This window comes from Mauremys mutica, chromosome 1 (genome assembly GCF_020497125.1).
Source record: "Mauremys mutica isolate MM-2020 ecotype Southern chromosome 1, ASM2049712v1, whole genome shotgun sequence".
Lineage (NCBI taxonomy): Eukaryota > Metazoa > Chordata > Testudines > Geoemydidae > Mauremys > Mauremys mutica.
The window spans coordinates 49,916,220-49,942,196 of NC_059072.1; the positions used below are offsets into that span (position 1 = coordinate 49,916,220).

General features: G+C 41.5%; 1 protein-coding gene across 1 annotated transcript in view; it reads right to left on the reverse strand.

Moving 5' to 3' along the window:
- Positions 1–25,977, reverse strand: part of FOXP2 (forkhead box P2) — a 616,164-nt gene that overhangs the window by 510,216 nt on the left and 79,971 nt on the right. Inside the window, exon 3 of the mRNA XM_044981101.1 lies at positions 16,218–16,360. The gene's annotated coding sequence lies outside the window, so the exon portion shown is untranslated. The remainder of the gene's footprint in view (positions 1–16,217; positions 16,361–25,977) is intronic.

The following is a 25,977-nucleotide window of genomic DNA, read 5'->3' on the forward strand; positions in this document are numbered from 1 at the left end:
CTGCAAACAGTTTTGAATTAAACATAGGAGTTCTCTTGTTCAATGGAATTATTGAAAGTAGTAAGCATTGCTGGCAATGATTTAGGTTTAAGCCCTATTACAGGGATTGGCAACCTTTGGCACACGGCCCATCAGGGTAAGCCCTTGGCAGGCCAGGGCAGTTTGTTTACATGCATACCTTTGGCCGATCGCAGCTCCCACTGGCCGTGGTTCACCATTCCAGAGCAATGGGGGCTGCGGGAAGTGGCGCGGGCTGATGGATGAGCCCTTTGAAAGGTCAAAGTATTAAAACTCATTATACTAAACTTGGCCGCCCGTGGTCATAACCACGGAGTAATTCTTGAAGATATCAGGTTTGTCTCAAGTAAGAAGCAAAGTGTATCCTTGGCTGTATCATGAATTCTACAGGGAAAAAAATCTGAATGCCAGACATGAAACTTTTGTTACAAAAAGGGAGCAGATTTCTCTCCTGGCTACATAGGTATAGCTTAAAAGCCAGATTTCAAAAACAAAGTCCTCTAACTAAAACTATTCTTACACTGGAGTTTGGATGGCTCCCAGCAAGCATGTCTTTGATCTATGGGCAGTCTCAAACCTCACTGAAGCTGATGGCATGCTAGCTGCCTTCCACTCAAACTAAATGAAGGAACAATTAAATGCCCATTTGTTCAGTGATTGTTGAAACAATGGAAGCCACTGCCCAAAGCCTAGACTGATAAACATAGGGGTTGGGGATTAATTGGTGGAGCTGTCTGTGTCTGTGTGTCAGATGCAGTCAGGAAGGAGGCAGAGAGGAGCAGAAAATGATGATATAAGATAAATCCTGAAAGTGTGGCCCTGGGAGAAAACAAAGAGAGAGAGCTTTTGGAACAGAGTGCTGGCTGAAAAAATCAGGCTTGGAATTAGCAAAGGAAACTGCTTTCTGTTTGATTCTACTGTGTTCAGTGAAACAGGACTTTGTGTACATTCTTTCTAAATACAACAGGATTGCATAAAAGAAATGGCTACTTCAATCATCAATTCCTCTTCTTACTGGAAATAACCTGCCACACCTTGAATATTATCTAATTGCTTGGACCAAAAAGGGTAATAATGTATTACTGGACCAGGATAATACCCTTGGGCTCTCCTTCACTATAGAACATATTTTTGCTTACTGTTGCTGCTTATTTTTATAGCTTTCTATATAATCAAGTGAAACAAATTTCGTGTCTGGATCTTATCAGACATTTTCAACCAGATGGAGGGATGGAGTCTTATCAGACTGTTCCTCTTCAGCTATTAGCAGCCATTCACATAAGGACAGTTTAAGAACTGGAGAATTCAGCTGTAGGGCCTCAAGCCAAATTCTTACAAAGACACAGTAGGTTCTCAACTTTAAAATACCTGGAGGCATCTTTTTCTTCATAAATTTTGTAGGACTTTACATTAATGTATGCATGTCTGGAATGCTTAGCAAGATTAATCTACTAAGATATGTATGTAATGAATTGTTTCAAATCCCTTGGTTGTAAAAATATCAATTAAAAATGGAAAAAAATCTGGAAGAATCTGTTCAGAGTCCTCTGCTTCTGTTACTGGAAAATAAAACTACTCTTCTTCACAATGGATGGCTGGAGTGTCTCCCAGTTCTGTGACTGGGTTCTGCCCTTAATAAAGACCTCAGAAATCACTTCCATCATATCCAGCATAAATGAAGGTGTCTGTTACAGCTGTCCCCCTGCTGCACTTTTTTTCTCCCTCTCCTTTCTGGTTGTTCTGTGTCCGCCCCTCCTGGGCCTTGGGCTAACAAAAGTCACAGCCTGGCCCTGCTGTTCATGGAAATGACTTGTGCAGACTAACTGGAGCCATTGCTCTGCCTAGGGAGGGGGGACTAGGCAGACCTTTGTTCAGACCTGGGCTCGGTGTAGAGGTGCTCTGCCCAGGTGTGCAAGACCTTATATGGCCACATAGCTGAGCATATGAGTCATGCCTGTGGCTTAAGACTTGCCCAGACATGTTCTATGCCTACCTGCAGTTTTTTCCCTGCTTTCTCTCCTCCCTGTAACAAGGGGAACCAATCAAAGTTACTGGGGCGGGAAACTGCCTAAGTTTGCCTTTATAACCAGACATTTTCTGATCAGACCTTAGAAAGATTCCTGCATTGCTGCCTGGTCTGATCAGCCAGGGGTTCTGGGGGGTCCTTTCTCCGCTCTCGTTTTATTTTTGAGCATACCCCCGTTTTTAAACTCCCCACAATGAATTTTGCCTGGAGATCTCCTGATTATTGTGAGCGAATTGAGTCCTCTGATGCTGAAACTGCTGTGCCTGCTTCTGCCTTTGCTGCTGTCCTGGGGATTGGTAAGAACTCCTTCTTGCAGACTCCCCCTGTCTTGGCTGCTGGCTTTCTTTCCCCAGCAGGCAGACCCAAGCTAACTCCTTGGTCTGTATCTGTAATCTGCTTTTAACTCTGCAGCACCTTTACTGCTAGAAATAAGCCTGCTTGCAGCCGCCCCACTGCTGCAGCCACACCCTTGGAGAACTACCCCTAGTATAAGGTGCACCCATTAGGTTAGGTTTAGCCTTTAGTGTAGATAAATTGTAATTTCATTTTGCATAGCTGTGGTTAAGTTAGGTTTAACATTGTACTCTGTAAGTTAGGCTTAGAGAATTGTTGCATTGTGTTTTGTTACTTACTAATTTGTGTAGTCTTGGTTAAGTTAAATCAGAGATAAGATTTTGCTGTGTTCTGTATGATTGTAATTAAGTCTGTCTTCTCACTGTCAGCCCCCCTCCCCCGAGCTTTCTCTGTCTCTCACTAAATTTAAATCTCTAGCATAATACCCCATTGGTTACTTTTTCCTCTCTGATACACCTCACATTCTACATTTACACCACTGTGACACATTTTTACCTAAAATTGTTTGTTATTTAACATATTTTTCCATAACTGTTAGTTGGTTATATGCTGCTGTGACACACACTTTACATAGAAATTGTTAACTACCTGTTACATCATATATTTCTGTGTTAATTGGTTACCCACTGTATTGTATCCTACTGTATTATACCCCACTATTGAAACCTCCTTACTGTTCACCAAAAGAAACCCCTCCCCAATTGTCTACCTTAACAAACCCCATACCCCCCACTACTGAATTTTCTCTGTTTTTGCATTTGCTTAATAAAGTTTATTTTGCACCCCACCAGTGCAGTAATTGTCCCCCAAGATCCCCTACCTGCTGGCAGGGACAGAAGGCAGTAGATGGAACTTGGAAATCAGAGCATCATTTAACTCTTCCACCGAAGCTGTTGTCATCCCTAAAAGACCTGGTGATAGCACAGCTCTCCCCTCTGCACAAGAAAATCAGCTAAAATTGCCTTTTTCTTTTTGAGTCAGAGTAAAATTGGGGAAAGGAGGTGGAGAGAAAGGGGATCAAAATGTAGTTTTATTCCACTGATGCTACTGCCTGTCACTAAAAGATGAAGAGCTGAAATCCCATCAGTCTGGATTTGCAGATCTGAGGGTGAAGAATTAATATTTTTCTGTTTTTGTAGAAAACTCCTTGATGTATGGCTCCATTATTGAATGTTAACAGCTGCAGTTTAAATTACAAATGAGGCTCTATTAGCATAACCATACTCAGTTTCTATTTAAAACTAAAGATTTTAGCCAAAATTATGTCAGCTGAGAACCCACATATTTGCATTTGTTAATATAGAGAAAGAAGAGAGAGAAACAATTTCTTGATTTCACTACAAAAGACTTTACTTAGTATGAGATCTAGAACAGTAACAATGTTTAAGAACATTTTTAATTATTATTACTGATAGCTCTTTTAAATGGTATGGTGGCTATTTGAGACAACTTAGAATAGAGAGACTTTAAAAGGCAGCAATACTACAGTGTTAACAGAAACTAAACCCTTTTTACAGTTCTCTCATCAAGCCCATCTATTTCTTCTATATAGGAACATTTAAGAAGCCCTAAATAGCATTGTTGGGGATAACTATTTAATTAGTCTAGGCTTCCACAAAACAGATGGCTTCTGCTCTTACACTTCTTAACCACGGTATTAGTGAAACTGCCATCTTTTGTAAATAGCTCTCTCCCTGAAGAGCTGCTTGTGTTTCCTTGTAACCCATAATGCTAAGCAAAATGAATTTAAGAATTGATTCCCCCATACAAATACGATGTTTAATCCAATGTATATGCGTAATAGCATATCCAAAACAATATGAGAATACTACACTATATATATATATATGCATCTACCAAATGCATTACATTAGCAAAATAACTTGCGTTATTGTCCATAAAATTATATCGTATTTCAAATTCTACAATGGTGAGTGATACATGAAAATTAATCTGGATATCTAGAATTAACTTCCTTTTATTGAAAGTACTCAGCAGTACTATTTTCTTCCTAGAGAGGAAATCAGGCCCTTGAGAGCTCTAGTACTGGCCATCTTCTCTGCATGGTTAATGGAGAGAGATACTATGGCTAACGGATGGGACTAGGAATCAAGATACCTAGAAGTGTGATCCAGCTACCACTGACATTAACGGCTTTCCATAGACTTTGACAGGAGTTGGATCAGTCCCCTAGGTTCTGCAGTTTGTGTTTCACGAAGTCCCTTAATTTCTCTGTGCTTTGATTTCTTCACATCTAGCACAGACAGGTGACATAAAATACTGCAAAGGAGATTTCATTCCTCTGCTGCAACACAGCTAATGATTTAAGCAGTCTTAGTGGCACTCCACACTTCATTAAGTTGTGATACTTAATTCATTAATGTTTATAAAGTACTTTGAAATCCTCTAATGAAGTGCAACATACTATTATTAGATATGCAGTACCTTAGGCCCCAAAGGATCCCACACAAAAAAATCCCTTCACTACTATTCAAAGATTTCTTCCTCTGGAGCATAACATTGAAGCTGTTTATCAACAGACAGTAATCCTACAAAAGGTTTACTGATATATGAAGACTACTCCATTCAGTTATAAAATGCATGTTCCATACCATATTCTAGCTCCTAACTGGCTCAATGCCGGGTCCCTACAATGAAACATAGCATGATATCAGTCTATAAAATCATTACTTTTGTGAAGTGCCCTGACATCAAATCTTCTAAAAGGTGCCTCTTTATCTTACCCCATCCAGGCAAGAAAAAATATTTACCAATAATTCAGTTTGCCATGCTCCTCTTCTCTTCTCCATTTGAAGGAAAATTATTTCACATGACACTAGCGTGATTCCACCTATCAGGAAGCAGAAAGGAAGGAAGACTGTCAGTCTCCCAACCCAATCTGGATTGCCAATCACCCACTTTAAGTAGGATGAGAAAGAGGCGACTATAACAAAGCAAATTACTGATAAGTAGTTTTCCCTTGTCATATGTCTTGTCTCTTCCCTTCCCAGTAAGAATTATACTTAGAAACAAGGATTATAAATGAGTATATGCATAATTTTATGAGTAAAATATCTAGTATTTGAGACACTGTCAGCCTCTGTAAAATAGCCTCTTATTACTTGGGACAATGGGCAAAACATCTTTCACTTTCTGCCCAGACAGAAATTTGACTTCAAATTTTGAGTCAAGCTGACAGTGCTCTGGAAACTTTGTTACTCAGAGAGATGGGAACTGCTTCAATATATAATAAATTAATTTCCTCGCCTGCAATTTTTATCATACAGAAGAAATCTACTGATATTGCAATCTCTGCTCAGTTACATCTGCCCTATTTACTTCTGCCCTATTTACTGTGCTACAATCAGGGGCGGCTCCAGGCACCAGCGCAGCAAGTGCAAGGGCGGCAGTCAGGCAGCATTCGGCGGCATGCCTGCGGGAGGTGTGCCGGTCCCGCAGGTTCGGCGGCGGGTATGCCAAAGGTGTGGGACCAGCAGATCACCCACAGAACCACCGCTGAATCCACAGGACCAGCGGGACCAGCGCACTACCTGCAGGGATGCCACCGAAGGCTGCCTGACTGCCGTGCTTGGGGCAGCAAAAAACATAGAGCCACCCCTGGTTACAATCCTGAATGAGGTTACCCTGGTGGACACTGAGCAGGTTTCTGTACGTGTGGGTAGATCCAAGGCCCCACATGCTCTTGGCTTGATGGGTCTGAGCTCAGTCTAAGCACTGTCTCTGGTTCTGGACTTCTAGGCATAAATCCTGCCTCAGACCCCTCCCTACATAAGAAGGCCCTACTGGGTCAGACCAAAGATCCATCAAGCCCAGTATCCTGTCCTCTGACAGTTGTCAATGGCAGGTGGAATGAACAGACAGGATATCATCAAGTGATCCATGCCCTTTCACCCAATCCCAGCTTCTGGCAAACAGAGGCTAGGGACACCATACCTGCCCATCCTGGCTAATAGCCATTGATGGACCTATCGTCCATGAATCTATCTAGCTCCCTTTTAAGCCCCATTATAGTATTGGCCTTCACAACACCCTCTGGCACGCAGTATTCAAGGTGTGGGCATACCATGGATTTATATAGAGGCAATATGATATTTTCTGTCTTATTATCTATCCCTTTCTTGATGATTCCCAACATTCTGTTCACTTGTTTGACTGCCGCTGCACATTCAGTGGATGATTTCAGAGAACTATCCACAATGACTCCAAGATCTCTTTCTTGAGTGGTAATAGCTAATTTAGACTCCAGCATTGTATATGTATATCCCTGAGAGATAAAGCTTCATAGTCCAATTGCTTAGGCTTTGAAACTAATGCCAGCTCCCCCAACCCTCCCCACTAGCTGTTGCCACAAGTCCACCAAATCTCTGGACCTTCAAAATTATTGTTTTCCCTTTTGGGGACTATGTGACAATGAAAGCCAGGGCAATACAGACTTTGCAAAGGAATTTCTAACCCTATCACACTTTACTCACAGATAAAGAACAAGAGATAATCAGATACAAGGAAAAATAACAAAATCCTACACGCAAATCCCTGCTTCAGTTTCCTTACAACTCAAAGCCCTTTGGGTTTTGGTCAATGTGCTTTCAGCAAGGAGTGAAGGAACAATGTATATAGTGGGGGTACTGAGAGCCACTGAACCAAACTGTAACCAGTATATATAATGGAAATCACTTCAAGCCAGGGGGTGCTGCAGCACCCCCAACATCCCTAGTTCCAGCACCTATGCTTTCAGGGTCCCAGGACCCTCCTCTCCTCCTTCTCCTGCCCAGCTTTGCCTTCTGATCCTGGTCTCCTCTCTCTCTGGACATGGCCAGTAAGATGGCCCTCCTTTTATAAAGTTCGAGTCCCACCAACCCTCATCAGATGACTCTCCTCTGTGGCTTGAAGTTTCTCTTCGGGTGATCAGTTGCTTGGTTATATATCCATCTTGGATGAACTGGTCCCTTGGGCAGCAAATAACTCATCGTCTTAAGGGGCTTCCATTTGAATGGGAGACCCACAGATTATCAATGCTTGATTGTTTTCCATGGTTAGCCCTCAGCTAACACACGCTGGAATCTCAGTCCACACTGGAGCTAAAAAGACAACAGCTGAAGGCACAGAGCGGTTTACACTCAAAAAGGCATTTATGGATTAAAATGTATAGCCAATTGATTTTGACTACACTTGCCATTCCATATTAAAAATATTCAAGAGACCAAATAGCCACATTCAGACAATGTATTGTCTATAGTCAAAACAGTATTGTACAGGAAAGAAAGAGTTAATGCATCACCAATCCTTCTAGGAAGCGGGTTCTCGCAGTACGTTCAGTTCACCTTACATAAAAGTGTGGTCCAAAATACACCCCACTTGTACTGATACTAGACCTCTTTACAAGTAAAAGGCACTGTATATGTCAACCAAGACTAAAATTTCCCAATCACTTTGTTTTTCGGATATTATGGTGTACCCCTCTTATCTCTGTTTTCAAGCACAGCATTCTAAAAACTAGTTGGGCCATGAAGGCACTCCCTACCTGTACTTACATAACTTGCTTTTGACAGTTTTCCTATCTGCCTTTGCCAAATGCTGAGTTGTAATGTTACAAGATATTATGGGATATTTAGAATAAGTGAGCAAGAATAAGCATAATACAATTGTGCATGTTGCTATTAATGGTTATTAATGTGGGTGGGAGGGAGAGAAAGAAAGAGATAGTGTAACATATGCATTGGCTAACACTTTAACAAAACAGAAATTTGATACAGACATGTATATACACTAACCCATCACACACTGTTCAGACGCAGTTTGGCTGAACTGGAGTTTTACAGTTTTCAAAACTAGTCTCTCTCTGATAGGCTGTTGTGATAGCACAGAGAGTGCCTTTCAAAGCTGAGCATCCTTAAACTAGTGGAGGGGGAAAAAACAACCCTATATATCAACTCAAAGTTCTCCAAATGTATGTGTGGGGGGGAGGGAAAGACTATAAAATCAAATAACTCAGTTTTAAAACAGAGGGCCAGCTTCCGTGGATCTTCATTTATTTATCCCAGGTGGGGATCTGAGCCAAAAAGCTTTGAGATGATGATCACAACGTTGTTTCTGGGGAAATGTTATGACCATGTTTACAGCACATGGTTCACCACTTCTAAGATCCAAGTATTGATAGGCATTATTGTGCCAAAGGGCATGCTAAAAAAGGAAGTACTTGTCTAGGAATCATTAACATGGGGGCATTTCCCTCATTTGAGGATAGCCCACAGGCTGGCTTTGCTTTGGAGTAGGTAAGAATGAACAATACCAAATATTCCTTTGATGGTGAATCTTTACTTCAGGTTGGACAAAGATTCCTGAAATCAAAAATTCATTGTGGCTTTGCTTTGCATTGGCATCTTGTTGTTTTAGTGATACCAGTAAATATGGCGAACTATAGTGAAGGGAAGATGTGTGCATTAAAAGCCTAGGAAAAAAAGGAACAGAAGAATAGTGTTCCAAGTGAAAAACTCAAAATAGTACACACACGTTCTGATTAGCCCATTTCCATGGAGAAATACAATATAAGAGTAAATCCCGCTGTCCAAATTGATACATGTTAATAAATGAAAACAAGCAAATTATAAGTAAAAGATATCTAATTACAAAATTATACAACAATTGTGTCATACACATATACAACCCCTATGCAAAAAATTGCTTAATATACATTCCCTCTAGCCTTTTATAGACCTATTCTGATCACACAACAAAAAATTACAGAAACTAAAACTAGCAGAAGAGCAGAACAATGAAATCTCTGTGCTATCATCATAAGTTAAATACAGTAGTTGCCATTAAAAAGGCAACATTTGCCATCATTTTAATTATAGGAAAAATCTAACATTGGATGATAATTGTAATTGTTAGTAAACAGTGATTTAATGTCAAGCACTAAATAATCATTACCCAATAAGGTGTCAAACTGCTCTTTATTTATTTTCAAACAATCTGAAAACATGCAGTCTAATCACTTCCATTTAAATACGGAGCCCAAAAATATTTTTTGTAAAAGTATGCTACTAACAGCAGAATTTTTTTTAATGTGACATCTTTTGCGCTCTACAATATTGGACAAAAAAAAGGTAAAATCTACTTTGAAATACAGGTATATTTTTCTTACTCATTCATTTCCTCTTCCTTCTTATAAAAAATTATAGTATGAAGAAAAACAAATTAAAGTATTTCCATTTTTCAGCCTGTAAAGCTCAAACATACAGGGGGAAAAAACAAAATTAGTACATTTCATAGCAATATTCACTTCATTACTAATGTTAAAATGCTACTTGAAAGGACACTTTGTTGATGATTAACATTAAATATTTCTTCAACATGGAAAATGCATTACCATCAGCAAACATAGACGAGGAAGTAAATTATCAATTCCAAAAAGAATTCTATTTATTCACTCAAAGGAGAGAAATTTTATTGTCTGTGGCAATGACAATGGTAACATTTTTGCCTCTGAGATAGGTCACATATTCAAGTCCCACACCATGACTTGGCTTTATACCCTAAAGGTAAACTAGAGTGATAGATGATAGATGGAAGAAACGGTGAAGCTGAATACCCGGAGAACCTAAAATCAAGATCCACTGCCCAAAAGGAATTTAAAAATCCCAAAGCACATTTCAAAAAGAGCAGGGGATATATAATGTGGAGTCCCTAACAGCATAACTTTATATTACAACACAGCCTCATAGAAGGGCATCAATGTCAAAAGCAATTTAAATAGGATATCCCTACCTTACATGGTAAACTCACAGTCATTGGGTTGAAAGAGGCCTTGTTAAGGCATCTGAAAACAGAAGGGACTAAAAATGAACACCTCATGAGTGAACACCTCACAATTCACAAAGAGGCTCTGTGTTTCAATGAAAGAGGACTCAATAAGGCCATTTAGTTGGCAAATATTCTAGAATCATTTTCTCTACATGGGCCCAATTCAATATCTATTCAACTCAAAGAAAGGTCTCCCACTGAATTCAATGGGTCCTGCATGCAATACTAGACTATGATCTGTCACTCAAACTGGACACATGCTGTACAAAATTTTCAAAATTCAGTGCTTAAAGTTAGGCTCCTAAGTCCATATTTAAGATACTCAGATAAGTGACCTGATTTTCAAAAGTGCAAAGTACCTGCAGTTCCCGTAAGCACCCATTAGAAAATTTTGGCCATCATCATATATTAGTGCAGTAACACACTCCTATTATTACTTCTTAATTAATACAGTAGCCTTGTTACCTGGCATCAAGACATCACCCAAAGAGCTGCCAAAGTACCAAAACACCCTACATACAATTGTATTTTACAAAAATATTAAGGTTGCAAAGTCAAGTTCTCAAAAGTTATGAAATGCCCATGCTACTCGAACTCAGCCCCCATGTGCATAAGTTGTCTTTAAATGATCACACACTATTTTTCCATAAAATCTCTTTCTCATTCAGTGCCTAGTATTGATGGTGCTCACCGAATGGGTAGCTATTCAATATTTATTTTTATCCTCATCATCAAATGTGTGGCCCCTTGTCTTAATTATTACACAGCATCCACTCCCTGCATTGAGAGAAATATTCATTTCCTTATGGGTTTTTATGGCTCTCCTTACCATAGTACTCAAATCCTTCACAAACATTAATGAATTAATCTTCTCAGCACCCTGCAAGAAATGGTATCATTATCACCATTTGACAGATGGGACAGAGTACAATTTTCAAATTCCAATTTCAAAACCGTCTAAGTTAGGCCAAAATTAAGACCAAAATTGTCAGAAATATCTACTAATTTTGGGACGCAGCTTGAGACAACTACAGCCTGATATTTCAGAATCCTTGGCATTTCATGGCACTTATCTATATACGTTTAATGCACAGCTCCAACTGAAACAGCACTTCCACAAATAAGGCTCCAAGTGAATCATGATGGGCAGCTAGAAAATGAAGGTGTGGCACTGAAGGCTTAGGCAAACTCTAGGCCCCGGATCGGCAACCTTTGGCCCGTGGCCCACCAGGGTAAGCCCCCTGGTGGGCTAGGCCGGTTTGTTTACATTCCATGTCCGATCACAACTCTCACTGGCTGCAGTTCACCATTCCAGGCCAATGGGGGCTGCAGGAAGCAGCACGGGCTTCTGGCCGTGGCTTCTCACAGCCCCCATTGGCCTGGAACGGCGAACCGTGGCCAGTGGGAGTCATGATTGGCCGAACCTGCGGACACGACAGGTAAACAAACCCTAGTGGGCCGCGGGCCGAAGGCATATGTATCAACGAAGAGTCTGTCAGGCTTAATGCTGGCACAATATTATTAAAATTAAGTTGTTAAAATTGCAATAAAATATGTAGTGTTCAGACTTTCCTAAACGCTGGTGAACAGATGACTATAATACTTATGCTAATCTCTGTATGTCTCATGTTAAGAATAATATCTGTATACTTATGTTACATAAATCTCACATGGCTGGGACAGACCCCTTGATAACAAGAGCCATTAATCATTGCTGAGCTTCACCCACAAGAAGGACTATATCCATTAATACCCATTAAAAAGCAACATGTCCACAGGAAACGCCTCGATTCTCAATACAGCAGGTAAAAATCAGTTTACAGGACAATGGAAAAGGGGAAGCTTCAATCCCATGGATAAGTCACAAAGGTGGACTTCACCAAATAATTACCTCCTGGACCCCTGACTACCATCTTTGCATCTGTGAGCCCTGGGGTCAGAACAATCACCTGGCAGGATTTTCAGATAAAAGCTGCCTAGTGGAAGGAAACAAGGTTCTTTTTAATCAGACTGGACCCTAAGAGGCAAGGACTTTGTCTGCTAGGTAAAAGACCATTAGCCGTCAAAGCTGGGATAAGCCTGAGAAGCTGAACCTATAAGACTCTGGTATGTTGAACAGAAGTTTTATAAGATAGTAACTGAAGTTTATGTCTTTGTCTGTCTGTGTCTTTATTACTCTAAGTATTGTGCAAATATTGCTTGCTTCGTTATCATTTAATTAATAAAGCCTACATAAGATTATTATAGGATCACACTGACCATTGTCTTATTGGAAACAGGAGGGAGATCTAAGAAGAAATTGATCTGTGGCATGTGTTTGGTCATTTTGGAACAAAGGAACTTGGACTTTGTGACATTACAGTGAAAAGAGCCCAATATCACAGGGGTCCACTTACTTGGTGCCAAGTGGGACTGGGATTTCCCAGGGGACTGTTTAAACTCTATACTGAGATAGCAAAAGCCTCAGGAATTAATTAGCTGGTGTAACGCCTTAGCATTACAGCCATAGCTGGCACTGGGTTAACTTCAATATTATTAAACAATCTGCCCTGAAGTGGAACCCACAGTGATACCAAGCGGTGTGACAGAAAGTCTGTTACCTGTAACTGGAAGCTCTTTGAGGTGTGTGGTCCTTATGCGTATTCCACATGCAGGTATGCATGTGCACCATGTGGCTGAGATAGAAGATTTCCAGCAAGCAATGTCCTTTGGTCTGCACCTGCGTACTTGCCCTACTCATGCTCTGAAATAGGGTACAAAGGTAAGTGCAGACTGACTAACCATGAATTATAAGGACATGACGCAGAGGGGAAGGAGGGTGGGTAGTGGAAAACATATATGGATCACATATCTAGAAGAATCTCCAGTTACAGGTAAGAAACCTCCATTTCTTCTTTGAGTGCTGGTTCCTATGTGTATTCCACATGTGGGTGATTAATACATGGCATTTAAACAGGTTCTGAGGAAGATGAAGAAACAAGGAGGTATCTGTGAACACAGAGAATTCTGACTCAAGCCCTGGAGTCCGAAGACAGAACTGGAGAGGCAACTGTCTGCATCACCCCTTACACTCTTGGTTCAGAGCACAAGGAGGGCCTGTGGCAGAGAGAGATAGAATCCAATTCTGCAGGGTGGCACTCAATTACTAAACCACAAGACCATCCTTTCTCCCCTTCCTCATTCATTACACAATTTCCAATTTACGTATCAAATTAGACTAGGGTCCCACAGTCATGCTCTAGGAATTATTTTGTGAAAGTCCTATGGCCACAGGAGGTCAGACTAGACAATCATAATGGTCACTTCTGGCCTTAGAATCTATGAATCCATGACAATAGCCTCACTACACAAAGAAAGTTTTGGAAAACTTGCTACCAAACTTTAACATGCCTCTACCGTGCATGTACAAATGGCAATTTACAGAGGCTTATAATTAAGGCAAATTAGGATGGATTTTCACAGGAATGGAAACAGGCACATCCCTGATCCAGCGGTGACCCGAGATCAAATTTCAAGTCTCCACTCCAAAGCAAACAGTTGAAAGACTTTTTTTAAAAAGGCAAAACAATGAATTTTTCCCTAATAGTTGTCAGAAACGGCAGAACCATTCTTGCTAAAATTTTCAAAAAAAAGTTCAGCCTAAGGCAGACATCCAACATGGAGAACTTCAGCCTGAATAGGCAACAGGGTCTTATAGTTGAAAGTGTAAGGTAACCTTAACAATAGGTTTGCTACCAGTTCTGCTCATAATAAAAGTCATACACTTTGTTTCATAAGGAGAGTGCTTGCTCCTATTAATGATTTGTTCATAAAATCATAGAAAAGTAGAGACGGAAGGGATCTCAAAGAGGTCATTGTAGTCCAGCCTCCATGTTGAGGCAGGACCAACTATACTTCAACCATCCCTGAGAGGTGTTTGTCTAACCTGTTCTTAAAAACCTGCAGCGACAGGGATTCTACAACCTCCCTTGGAAGTCTATTCCAGGTCTTAAGTACCTTGTAGTTAGAAGGCTTTTCCTAATATCTAACCTAAATCTCCCTTGCTGCAGATTAAGCTGATAACACTTTGTCCTACCTGCAGTGGACATGGAGAGCAACTGATCTCAGTCCACTTTATAACAGCCCTTAATATATTTGGAGACTATTATCAGGTCTCCTTCAGTCATCTTTTCTCAAGACTAAACATGCCCCATCTTTTAACCTTTCCTCATAGGTCTTGTTTTCTAAACTTATTATCATTTTTGTTGCTCTCCTCTAGACTCTCCAATTTGTCCTCATCTTTCTTAAAGCATGGCACCTAAAGCAGGCCACAGCTGAGGCCTTAGCGGTGCTGAAAGAGGGGAACAATTACCTCCTGTGTCTTCTAAAGAACACTTATGCTAACACATGCCGGAATGATATCACATTATGGGTCATATTCTGTTTGCAACCCTGCATATCTCAGATCCTTTTCTGTAGTACTACTGTCCAGCCAGTGATTCCCATTTTGTATTTATGCTGATTTTTCCTTCTTAAGTGTAGTATCTTGGCTGACTGGTCTATAATTCACTTAGTCCTCTTTGTTCTCCTTTTTAAAGACAGGTACTGTATTTGCCCTTCTCCAGTCTTCTGGGAGCTCACCCATTCTCCATGAGTTCTTGGAGATAATCACTAATGGTTCCAAGTTTGCTTTGGCTAGTTCCTCAAGTATTCTAGGGTGAATTCATCAGGCCCTGGGTATTTTTGCCTACTTCTGTCTCTTTTATATATAGGATAATAATTTAGTCTTGCCATCCCTTTCACACACAAAAGAAAAATGTGTTCATTCTTAACAACTAAATCTACGTTATGTTTCTGAATTTAATTACTGTATTGACCTAAAATCCATTGAAGTCAAAAGGAGTCTTTTCACTGACTTCAATGGGCTTTCATGCTATATGTGCTGAACATATCATCAGCACTTACAAAATAAAAATAAATAATATTTTAAGCTCCCATAACTTTTACAGACAGCTACTAGCATTGCAGCCAAAATCAGAGGCAAAATCTACAGTGAAAGGGTAAATGAAATGAAAGAGGAAGAGAGAGGGGGAGAAAACCATTATAAAATTGGCACAAAATGAAATGGTGTGCAAAGCCCTGCCTCCTCCTACTTCTCCCACCTCTCCAAAACAAACACTCAGAAAAGTTTACTCTATACTATACTTTCCTGGGGAGGGAAAGATTGGAGTAACTGGCATGTGTGAAGACAATGACAGCACTAACGTGATATCATCCAACCCAGGTCTAATGCTTGGTGCCAGACAAAAGTCAGATAACATTTTGTAAGCTTTCAAAAATAGCAATAGATAATTTAAATACATTGTATGCCTTGTAACCTTTACTACAAGAAGTTAAAAGATATCTCTTTACTTTCTATTGGTTTGTGAATATTTCCTATTGTGGTTGGAATTTAGAATGAACATTTTTAAAAAATCTTCTTTTTCCATAATGAGAAATGCTCAACAGGAAATAATAAAAAAGCAGTAGAAATCTATACCCAAAATTACTATCCCTGCAGTACATCAGAGCTCGGAATGAGATGAAGATTTCAGCATCAGTGATCCCCCAGCAAAGTAAAAAGAGAAGTGTTCCTTTATCTCACACTGCCCATCAGCATCTTATCTCCAAGGCTGGTACTGGCACAAAAACATGCCTCTTCTCTTTAAAAAAAAAAGACAAAGATTGAAAGTTATAAAGTGGTAAAAAAGTGTGCTTCTGATTTTTATGGTCAGTGCACAATTTTCACAAAAACAAAAAATGATACCACTTACAGGAGAGAAAAAACTAATATTCTGGAACTGACTGTCATATCCATGAAGGGCACATACTTTCAAACTTTCTGCAACCACTATAGTATTTTCCAATGCTCTATTTCACTTTTTAAACAATACCATTCAGTAGTATTGTAGTATGCACAGCATACAATACCACATTAGAATCAGTCGGAGCCACAGATACATTATAAATTACTTACATCTCCTTGGAGTCCCTTCTTCACCTCCCTGTGTTGAGGGAAGGAGTAGCCTTTGTCTTTCTGCTTACACTGGCTCTTCCTCCAAGGAGCGTCTTTCACTTCTCCAGCAGATAAGGATGAAGTTTCCTCAGCCTTTAAGTTATCTAGGGGAAAGGAATAGAGATAGGTGTAAGTCTGTCACTTTGGGTCCTATATCAGGTGACTATAATGATTTACTTTAACACATTTCAGTGTATTTACTGAAAAATATACTTATATATGTATACAGTATACTTAGCGGAGGGTGTGTGAACCATTTGATTTATACATCTTCCTACATCAAGCATCTAAAAACATGCAAATCAGTCACCTACTTCATGGTTAGGATTCATAACAAGCTAAACATAGCTCAGGAGCCAAACATATATTCTCATTTTACAGTACCAAGAAATTCATAATTGTTTAGACAGGGTTCAGATAAGTACCTTAAGTTTTGGTACTCATCCAAACCAACCTCCTATTTTGAAAGTTGCCCATCAATAAGAAATATTCTTGTTATTCTTAATGTTCATCTTCTGTTACACAAAACTGTAGTGTCTTATTCTCGGTTGCCTATGCCTTAAATAATCATTTCAGTTTCAAAAACGTGTGCAAAATGGGTAGCATTTTATACCAACTTTACACTGGTGTAACTGACTACTCAAGCTGAAGGGCATTAGAGAGTCAGGCCAATGGTAATTTCAGATTGGTAGTACAAAACTCATTCTTGAGTTTCGTAGAAATTTTCCCTCCATCCCATTGCTATTTAGTTTACAGCACACTAACAAAGTCAATTAGTTTTGAATCCAGAAGGCAGGCAGCAAACCTATCTGCTTAAGTGGAGACTATCTAATCCAAACAGTTGGACCAAACAAAATAATAAAATGAGGAAGCAAAGTAACAACATTTTTCCAGGCTCCATTCTCCCAGGCTAGCCGTGTGAAAGTAGCTGAAAAAGAGGTCCAAAAGTCTAATCTCGGTCTCTTGAGTCTCCAGCTGATTTCATCTTTTAGAGTCCATGGTCTCACCTAATGTATTTCCAGTATGGTTCAACTCTTACACAAAAACTCAGCATTTGTGTATCCCAAGTTTCCTTGCTAAGAAAACCTTAAAAACTAGGTATTTTGTATTTTAATATTTCTTCTTATTGTTAAACACATATCTTTTTTGCTTTAATCTCCAGAATACAGCAAAGTTTTTGTTGTATTTTAGGTATGTGCAGATCAATGTATATTCCTTCAGGGAAGCCTTTTGAACTGGCAGAGAGTGAATGATTGACATCAGGAACAAAACTTTTTGCTATCATAAAATGGCATGTCATTTATAGGAAAACCCATGTTAATTAATTCTCTCCATATATACCAGATTTGTCAGAGGAATATACCAGGTTCTTCACACTATTCTCCCTAAGAGCTGAAGCAAATTAAATTGTGCACAGAAAAACACACCTCTTTGTGCTAGTGAACTGAATGTCTCATATATAACACATCTCTACTTGATGTGATGAAAAAGCTTATATCAACAAAAAGAAACTTCGCTTAGATATCAGTATGCACCTGCAGAAGTCCCTCTTGCAACTCCATGAAGTAACACCTGACTTTCATGTAAAAAAAATCTAAAAGCTCCCTACACGTCTATACCTATCTATATTTATCACTGTTCTTTCTACACATTGCAGTGGGGAATTTGGCCTTATAAAGGTATTTTTGTCCTTTGCCAGCTTAACATACTGGGTCAAAATATGTACAGTGTAATAATAGTCACTCCCTTTAGTGGATGGAAACCTTCAAAAGAAGATAAACAGTAAGTCCTGTTACAACTAATGACTGTTAGTGGTCTTTTATCCTTTATCTCAAGAAGCTGAACTTGAGAAGTAGTATGGCTCTCTGGACAGTGTACCAGATGGGGAGACAGAAGATGGGGGATCCATTCTTGGCTCTACCACTGATCTGCTGTCTGACTTTAAGCAAATTCCTTCCCCTATGTGTTCCTCTGTTTCCTCTTCAACACTTTTTAGTCTTGTCTATTTTTCTGTAGAGTTGGGTGAAATATTTTTGGCAAATAGTTCATTCTTGACTGTGAATTGTCACTATGACTGGCAATGAATAGCCAGTGGACCAGGGAAAGAGTGTGAGAATGATTCTATAGCCAGGGGGTGCACTCACCTACGATGTGAGAGACCCAAGTTCAGGGCCTTGCTCCAATGAATATTCAATTATTTATAAGAAGTGGAACAGTTTCAACAGGGGAGATTGAGAGAAACCTGCCCCAGACCATCCCATTGCCCAGCAGCTAGCTAGGGCACTCTCCTACGCTGTGGGAGACCCAAGTGCAGATCTTTTCTCCACATCAGACAGAAGAGAATTGACCCACAGTCTCTCACATCCCAGGTGAGTTCCCTAACCACTGGGCTAAACGTTATAAGGGAGACAATGGCTTCTTCCTCTTCCTCCAGGTTATGGGTGGGTGGCTCTCTCCACTGTTGAGTGAAGCTATTCCTCTTTTGCTTTTGTCAAAATGCCTCAAATCAAAAACAAAAAATTCAGAGTCGGGTAGACACAAAACATTTTGTTTCAACCTGACCTGATGTTTTTTCTATTTTTTGATTTGCTAAAAAAATATATTTATGGTTTGACCCAAAACATAACATTTCCCCCCTGAAATTACCAATGAAGCAAAAATTCCATTATTCAGCAGCTGTCCAGAAGCGGAGCAGCCCAGCCCCAGCCAGCTCCACTCCACCAGCTCCCAGCCGTGGCGCTCCACTTCCCGCCGGGCAGGTGAGTGCAGGACCTTTCCCCAGCCGCCCCCTAGCGACACAGCTGGGGCCGGGTCAAGGAAAGCGGAGTGGGCTGGGGCCGCGTCACTCCGCTTCCCGCCACAGGTGAGTGCGGGGGGGGGCGTCCTTTACCCAACCTCCCCGCACACACCGACGGTGGGAAGCGGAGCGCTGCGGCTGGGAGGTGGTGGAGTGGAGCGGGCTGGGGCCGGGCTGCTCCACTTCCTGCCGCGGCTGGTGAGTGCCTGTCGGGGGTGGGGGAGGGGGTGGATAGGGGTCGGAGCAGTCAGGGGACAGTAGGGTTGAGTAGGTGGTGGGATCCTGGGGATGATTAGGGATGGTGGTCTCTGGAGGGGGTAGTCAGGAAACAAGGAACAGGGGGGGAATCAAAGCAAGTTTGATATAACGCAGTCTCACCTATAACACGGTGAGATTTTTTTGTCTCCTGAGGACCGCGTTATATCCGGGTAGAGGTGTATAAGAGCTGAAATCTCAGCAAAGATCGCCTCTGCACAAAAGCTTGGTGAAATGCATTCTGCATACATTAAATTAGGTGACATGATGTTGCATTACACCATTTCCCAGAATGAACCCTATGAAATTAATAAAACAAAATTTAAAAAAACCCACACTGGAAAATATTGTCCCCAACAAAAACACAACAACAAAAAGAGAGAAGCAGCATGGTAGTATAACAGTGCACAACCACGTGTCTAGTGTGTACTTTTATTCCCAATTATTTAAATCATTGGTTCTCAGTCTTTTCCATACCATGACCCCATTTCATAACAGGAAAGAAAACTGAGGTTCCCCCCCCCCATTATAGGTTTGTGACTAATCCTCTTCCAGATAGCTAGTGGAGATAGTCAAGATCTGCTGGTTGAGAACCCATGGCTGAAATCCCGGCTATGAAGATCAACAACCGCCAAAGTGCAAATCAGTAAAATGGGAATTATTGATACACCTTTTCCAGCCTACTTGTTACATGTGTATCCATTTTAAGGTTATAAAATTACATTTTTCTGAAAAACTGATTTTACATATGCATTAGCTCAGTACCATCCCTAGTGCAACTCTGTGTCAAAGACATTACTTCAGGGATAAAATTTGTCCCATTATATGATTTAAATTTGACTTCCACTCAGGAAACAATTGAATTCTAAGGAGACCTATGGGATAGAAAGTGCTGGAAAATATCTCCAGAACACATGTATAGTAAGTTAGGCCTTTACAATCAGTAAGAAGGATGTACATACACTAACTAGATATGTAAATATACATGATTATGTGTGGGGCCCCTACTAAATTCACGGTCCATTTTCATTAATTTCATGCCCAGTGGGTTTTAAAATTGGTAAATTTCTCATTTTCAGATGGTTACAACGGTGTGAAATTTCAGATGTAAACATGGGGGTCCTGATCCAAAAGGAGGTTGTGGGGGGGGCGTGTCACAAAGCTGATGTGGGGGGGGGTCACAAGATTGTCACTCCCACTTCTGCGCTGCCTTCAGAGCCCAGTCGCAGAGATTTCTGCAGCCGGGGAGATTCCCAGAGGTGGAGGTGGGTCTGTTCTCCCCCATGCTGCTGGGAGCCTTCAAAGCTGGCAGCAGCCATGGAGCTTCCTGCAGCCGGAGGAGGTACCTGGAAGTTGAGTCTGATCTCCCTCCAAGAAAAGGAAGTCCTATCCCTCACCTGCCCAGCCAGGCGTAGATCACACAGGAGATCAGACGCGCCCTCCACCTCTGGGAATCTCTCTCGGCTGCAGGAAGCTCAGTGGCTGCTGCCTTCTGACCTGACCCTGAAAGAAGTGCAGCAGCGGAGCTGCTGTGAATTTGGTAGAGACGTACTTATGTGGTGTGGTGCAAAGGTTTTATCAGCATGAACTTCACCACAGCTGATGAAACCACAAGTGAGTTACGCAGGTGATCCCAAATGAGTGTTGATAAAACTCTTTAGCCCACACTACCATGTATTTTGTACACAGGATGTTACAGAAAAAGTATCTTAGGAAAGTTTTAAAAAGTCCTTAACATTTATGAGGCTTATATACTTTACTTACCATAAATTCAATTCTTAACTCCCCTAAAAAAGTGATTTAAAACACCTTACCCACAAAAAAAAAACCCTCACTGAATTTAAAGTCTGATATCTCTGCCTCATTCACAGCTAGACGGAATGGACTGGTCCCATTAGGAAACTAGGAATCTTCCCTATCCAATGATATAAGACTCCTGTTTCTTGTTTCATAGGGTCCAAAAAAATCTGATTTTACATTTACAATATTTTTCACTATAGAAATGTCATTGGGGCAGGCTGAATCTTTCCACATCCTAGGACTTGGACAGGTGTAATATCAGATATAAGACAAGGGAATAATTTTCACATTTGGGGAAAGAAAGAAGAAACTTTTCTGTGGCAGACTAATTTAAAATAAAACAGCAGTTGTTTGAAATTGTTTGAGGCGGGGGGGTCAGAATTTTGGACTAAGTTCTAATGAGATGGAATAGAGGGGAAATGCTGGCAAGATGGTCAAAGGTTCGTGATCAATTCACTTATGTGGCTTAGTAGTTTAATCACACGGATATCAGCTCCACCATTGAAATAGGTGCTTAGATGAAGACTAATTGGCTACAAGTTAATCTGCACAACAATGAGACAACATAGGCAGTTAGGATGTGCATCTGGAGGAACTGGCAGAATATATATTGGCACTCATGCTTGGAGAAATGTGGTCAACATCTGAAACACAGGCATGTAACTTAGGGCTAGTCTACACTTACCGCGCGGGTCGACGCGGTGAGTTCGACTTTCCGGAGTTCGAACTATCGCGTCTGATCTAGACGCGATAGTTCGAACTCCGGAAGCGCTAGTTCGAACTCCGGTACTCCACCTCGGCAGCTGGAGTTAGCAGAGTCGACCTTGGAGCCGCGGAGTTCGGTTCCGCGGCGTCTGGACGGGTACGTAGTTCGAACTAGGGTAGTTCGAATTCAGCTACGCTATTCACGTAGCTGAATTTGCGTACCCTAGTTCGACCCCCATTCTTAGTGTAGACCTGCCCTTAGAAAGATCATAGGCTACTCCTAGATGCCCAAAATAGCAGCTGTGGATAAGTGTGCTTTTCTTCATCTACCCCCAATGAAAACAGTGCAACCTTCTCGCTGTCAAGTACTACATCAGATATTTCTGCTTGTCATTTCACCATTAAAGGCATTCAACACAATCCAGTGAAACTAGTGTAGAATGCATCTGCCTGCTTATCAGGTAGAATTTCACATCGAGAGAACATTAAGCTGGTGCTCTGCAAACTACACGGGCTGGTGATTGGTTTTCAGGTAGGCAGAATTCAAGATGTTGGTTTTAACCTATAAACCTCAAGATTTGGGCCCTGCAATCACCACTCTTTCCATAAAAATGTTGTCACACTCATGTTAGAGTGTCTATTGATCTGAAGCTACCTAGCAAACAATGGGAGGGAATTGCTGGCAGGATGATCTCCCTATGCTGTCTTCAAATCTGGAACTTGCTCTCCACTTTAGTCTGCCAGAGTTTAGACTTAACCTGCCAGGCCCACTACAGAGTTCTCCATTCTTCAACACCCTGACCAGGCTTTTAGGAAGAGATTGGGCTTATTTTACCTTCATTATATTTGCCAATGGATATTTGTGTAAAACCTGGGTGAATAGTCCTTTTTGCTGAATTTTTGTTTATGCTGCATATTTTATTTTAAATGTCCCCCCTTTGCATAGTGTGGAGCAACTATAGAGGATATAGGTTAAATTTTCCAAAGCACCTAAGTGACTAAGGAGCTTAAGACTCATATTTAACAGTGACTTAGGGTAGGTCTTACAGTACAGCTTCCCAGTGTGCTTCCCAGTGCAGATAGAAACAGGGCCGCCCGGGGGGGAGCAATTTCCCCCAGGCCCCGGGCTCCGCAGGGACCGCACAAGAACGGCCGAGGCTCCCTCCCCAGCCCCGGCCCGACCCCGCCTCCGCCCCTCTCCCGGAGCCTCAGCGCATCCAGGAGTGTCTCTGACAGGGCCGGTGCAAGGATGTTTTGCGCCCTAGATGAAACTTCCACCTTGCACCCCGCCTGTACCCCCGCATCGGCAGCTCCCCCGCTCCACCCTGAGGCACCCCCCTTGCGGCAGCTCCCCACCCCCCACCCTCTGCTCTGAGGCACCCCCCCACCCCAGCTCACGCCTGCTCCGCCTCCACCCCGAGCACACCATGGCTGCTTCACTTCTCCCACCTCCCAGGCTTGCAGCACCTAAGCTGATTGGCGCCACAAGCCTGGGAGGGGGGAGAAGTGAAGTGGCCACGGCGTGCTTGGGGAGGAGGCTGGACAGGGGTGAACTGGAGTGGAGAGTTCCCCTGCGTGCTGCCCGTCCCCCTTACTTGCTGCAGGCGGCCCTCCCCGCGCTCCCCTGCCCCAGCTCCCTCGCCTAAATGCCGGCGGCACAGCCTTCCCTACCCTAAAGCTCATTCAGCAGTTTGAGGCTTGCAGAAGAGCCAAGCTGTTATCTTTTCCGTTAGGGCTACCATCCCTTTCACTTCTCAAATGCCAAATTATAGTCTATATTTAATTTCAGTGCCATAGGGAGATTCATGTCAGAGGAGGGTAGCTTAATTTATAATTAGCCACTGGGGGAGGGATCACATGAGAAGAGCAATATCCTATACCACCTACCTCCTTTCCAACCCTACCAAGGGAGACCCCCCTCCCCTGCATTCCCTGAGGCTTCAGAGGGGTTAATTCAGTGGTTCTCAAACTTTTGTACTGGTGACCCCTTTCACACAGCGACACCGCCCCACCATAAATTGAAAACATTTTTTTTATATATTTAACACTATTATAAATGCTGGAGGTAAAGCGGGGTTTGAGGTGGAAACTGACAGCTCACGACCCCTAGTGATAACCTCGTGATCCCAAGGGGTCCCGACTCCCAGTTTGAGAACTCCTGGGTTAATTTAATTTTAGCACCCTGTGTCCATTCACATGCATGTGCTATTTTAAGCATGTCAGTTTTCACAACATAGGCTCATCCCAGATTCTGGAACAAGCTCAAATGCTCAGTTCGGGGAGTATGTACATAAGCTATACTAAAGACAAACCCACAGTAACCATCTCCAGTTTGTAAGGGACCCCATGGAGCCAGTCTCTAGGAAACAGAAAAATGCATGGAGGTTAAGTCCGTTAATGGCTATTAGCCAGGATGGGTAAGGAATGGTGTCCCTTGCCTCTGTTTGTCAGAGGGTGGAGATGGATGGCAGGAGCGAGATCACTCGATCATTACCTGTTAGGTTCACTCCCTCTGGTGCACTTGGCATTGGCCACTGTCGGTAGACAGGATACTGGGCTGGATGGACCTTTGGTTTGATGCAGTATGGCCGTTCTTATTTTCTAACCTAAATGAACCCAAAATTATGGAGACAGATATGAGTCAAGGAAGCCAGCAGAGTATCAGAAACCTGGAAAAATCTCTGACTGGATGGGCTCAGGCATTTGGTCACAAGCTGAGGTGGTTCAAAAGTTTTGGATTTTTTTTAAGCAGAATTTTATTGTTTCTTTAAACAATCAAACCCAGCAAGCAGCAAATATTTGGCCACACACTTCTGAAACCCCAAACCATATTCAGGTTTTGGCAGACTAGTTTCTGGTTTTCAATTAAAAAACCACAACAAATTTTGAAGGAAGGCAGACATTGTTTGTGATTTTTTTCTGCTTTTTAAAAACCCCTAGTTTTCAATCCAAAAAAAGTTTTGATGGAAAATATTTGTCCAATCCTTTTAATGAGCTTTAGTGCCTTTTAGCACTAGCTGATGCTGAGAACCAGTGATACCTTGTAAAGAAGTTCTCTCAAAACTGGGTTTGTGCTGAGATGCAGAAGGTTTATTTTTCCCAGGGCCGCCCATGGGTGGGGAGCAAGCGGGGCAATTTTCCCCGGGCCCTACAGGGGCCCCCACGAGAATATAGTATTGTATAGTATTGCAATTTTTTTTATGGAAGGGGCCCCCAAAATTGCTTTGCCCCAGGTGCCCTGAATCCTCTGGGCAACCCTGGGTAGAAAGATGTGCTAGCTCTCCTCAGGCAAGCACACTAAAACTAGCAGCATGGTCATGGTGGCATGGGCAGCGGCTCCCACAAGCTGCCAGAGTGCAAGTCTGTCTGACCCTCAGAGTATGTACTAGGGAAGCTAGCCCGAGTCAGTGGCCATGCCACTGTGGCCACACTGGTATATTTATCTCACAAGCACATGTCTGTCTGCCCACACTGGGATGAGCATTCCACACTGCAGTATAGACATACCCCTATGAACTTAGAAGCCAAAGTCCAATGGAAAGGCTCCTGAGCGCCAAAGTCCTTTTTAAAAATAGGACTTAGGTGCTTTTGAAAAAGGTTTCCACATTTTTATAGCTATATTATAGTCACACACATTCATGCGAGAAATTCTCCAAATATTATTATTACTATTACCATAGCACCTAAGAACCCTATTTATGGATCAGAACCTTGTAGTTCATATTAATATTATACAATAAAAATGATTCAAAGTTAGAGGATACATTTGTTGGACAAATGATTCTTCAATTCACACAAAAGCCCCAAGTAACTTTTTTAAACATACAAGAAAATTCACAAATGGAATTCACCAATGTACCGTATACATTTCACCATTATAGTTGAATAATTATCCTACTTCAATTGTATTTATAATAATATTTATTTTAAAACATATTTAGCATGCAGGTATCCCCCCCCCATACAGCACCACTGTACTCTGCCTAATGCACAGTACAAATAAATTATACGTGTATAGACTTTCTATAGTTTTGAGAGCATACATTTTAAACTACTGTGGCCCATTATACTATTGTAATTATCAAAAAATGGATAATATAAAAGGGCTCATTACTAAGTGAAACCTTAATAACAATTATATTCAATTTATATGCAGCACAAACA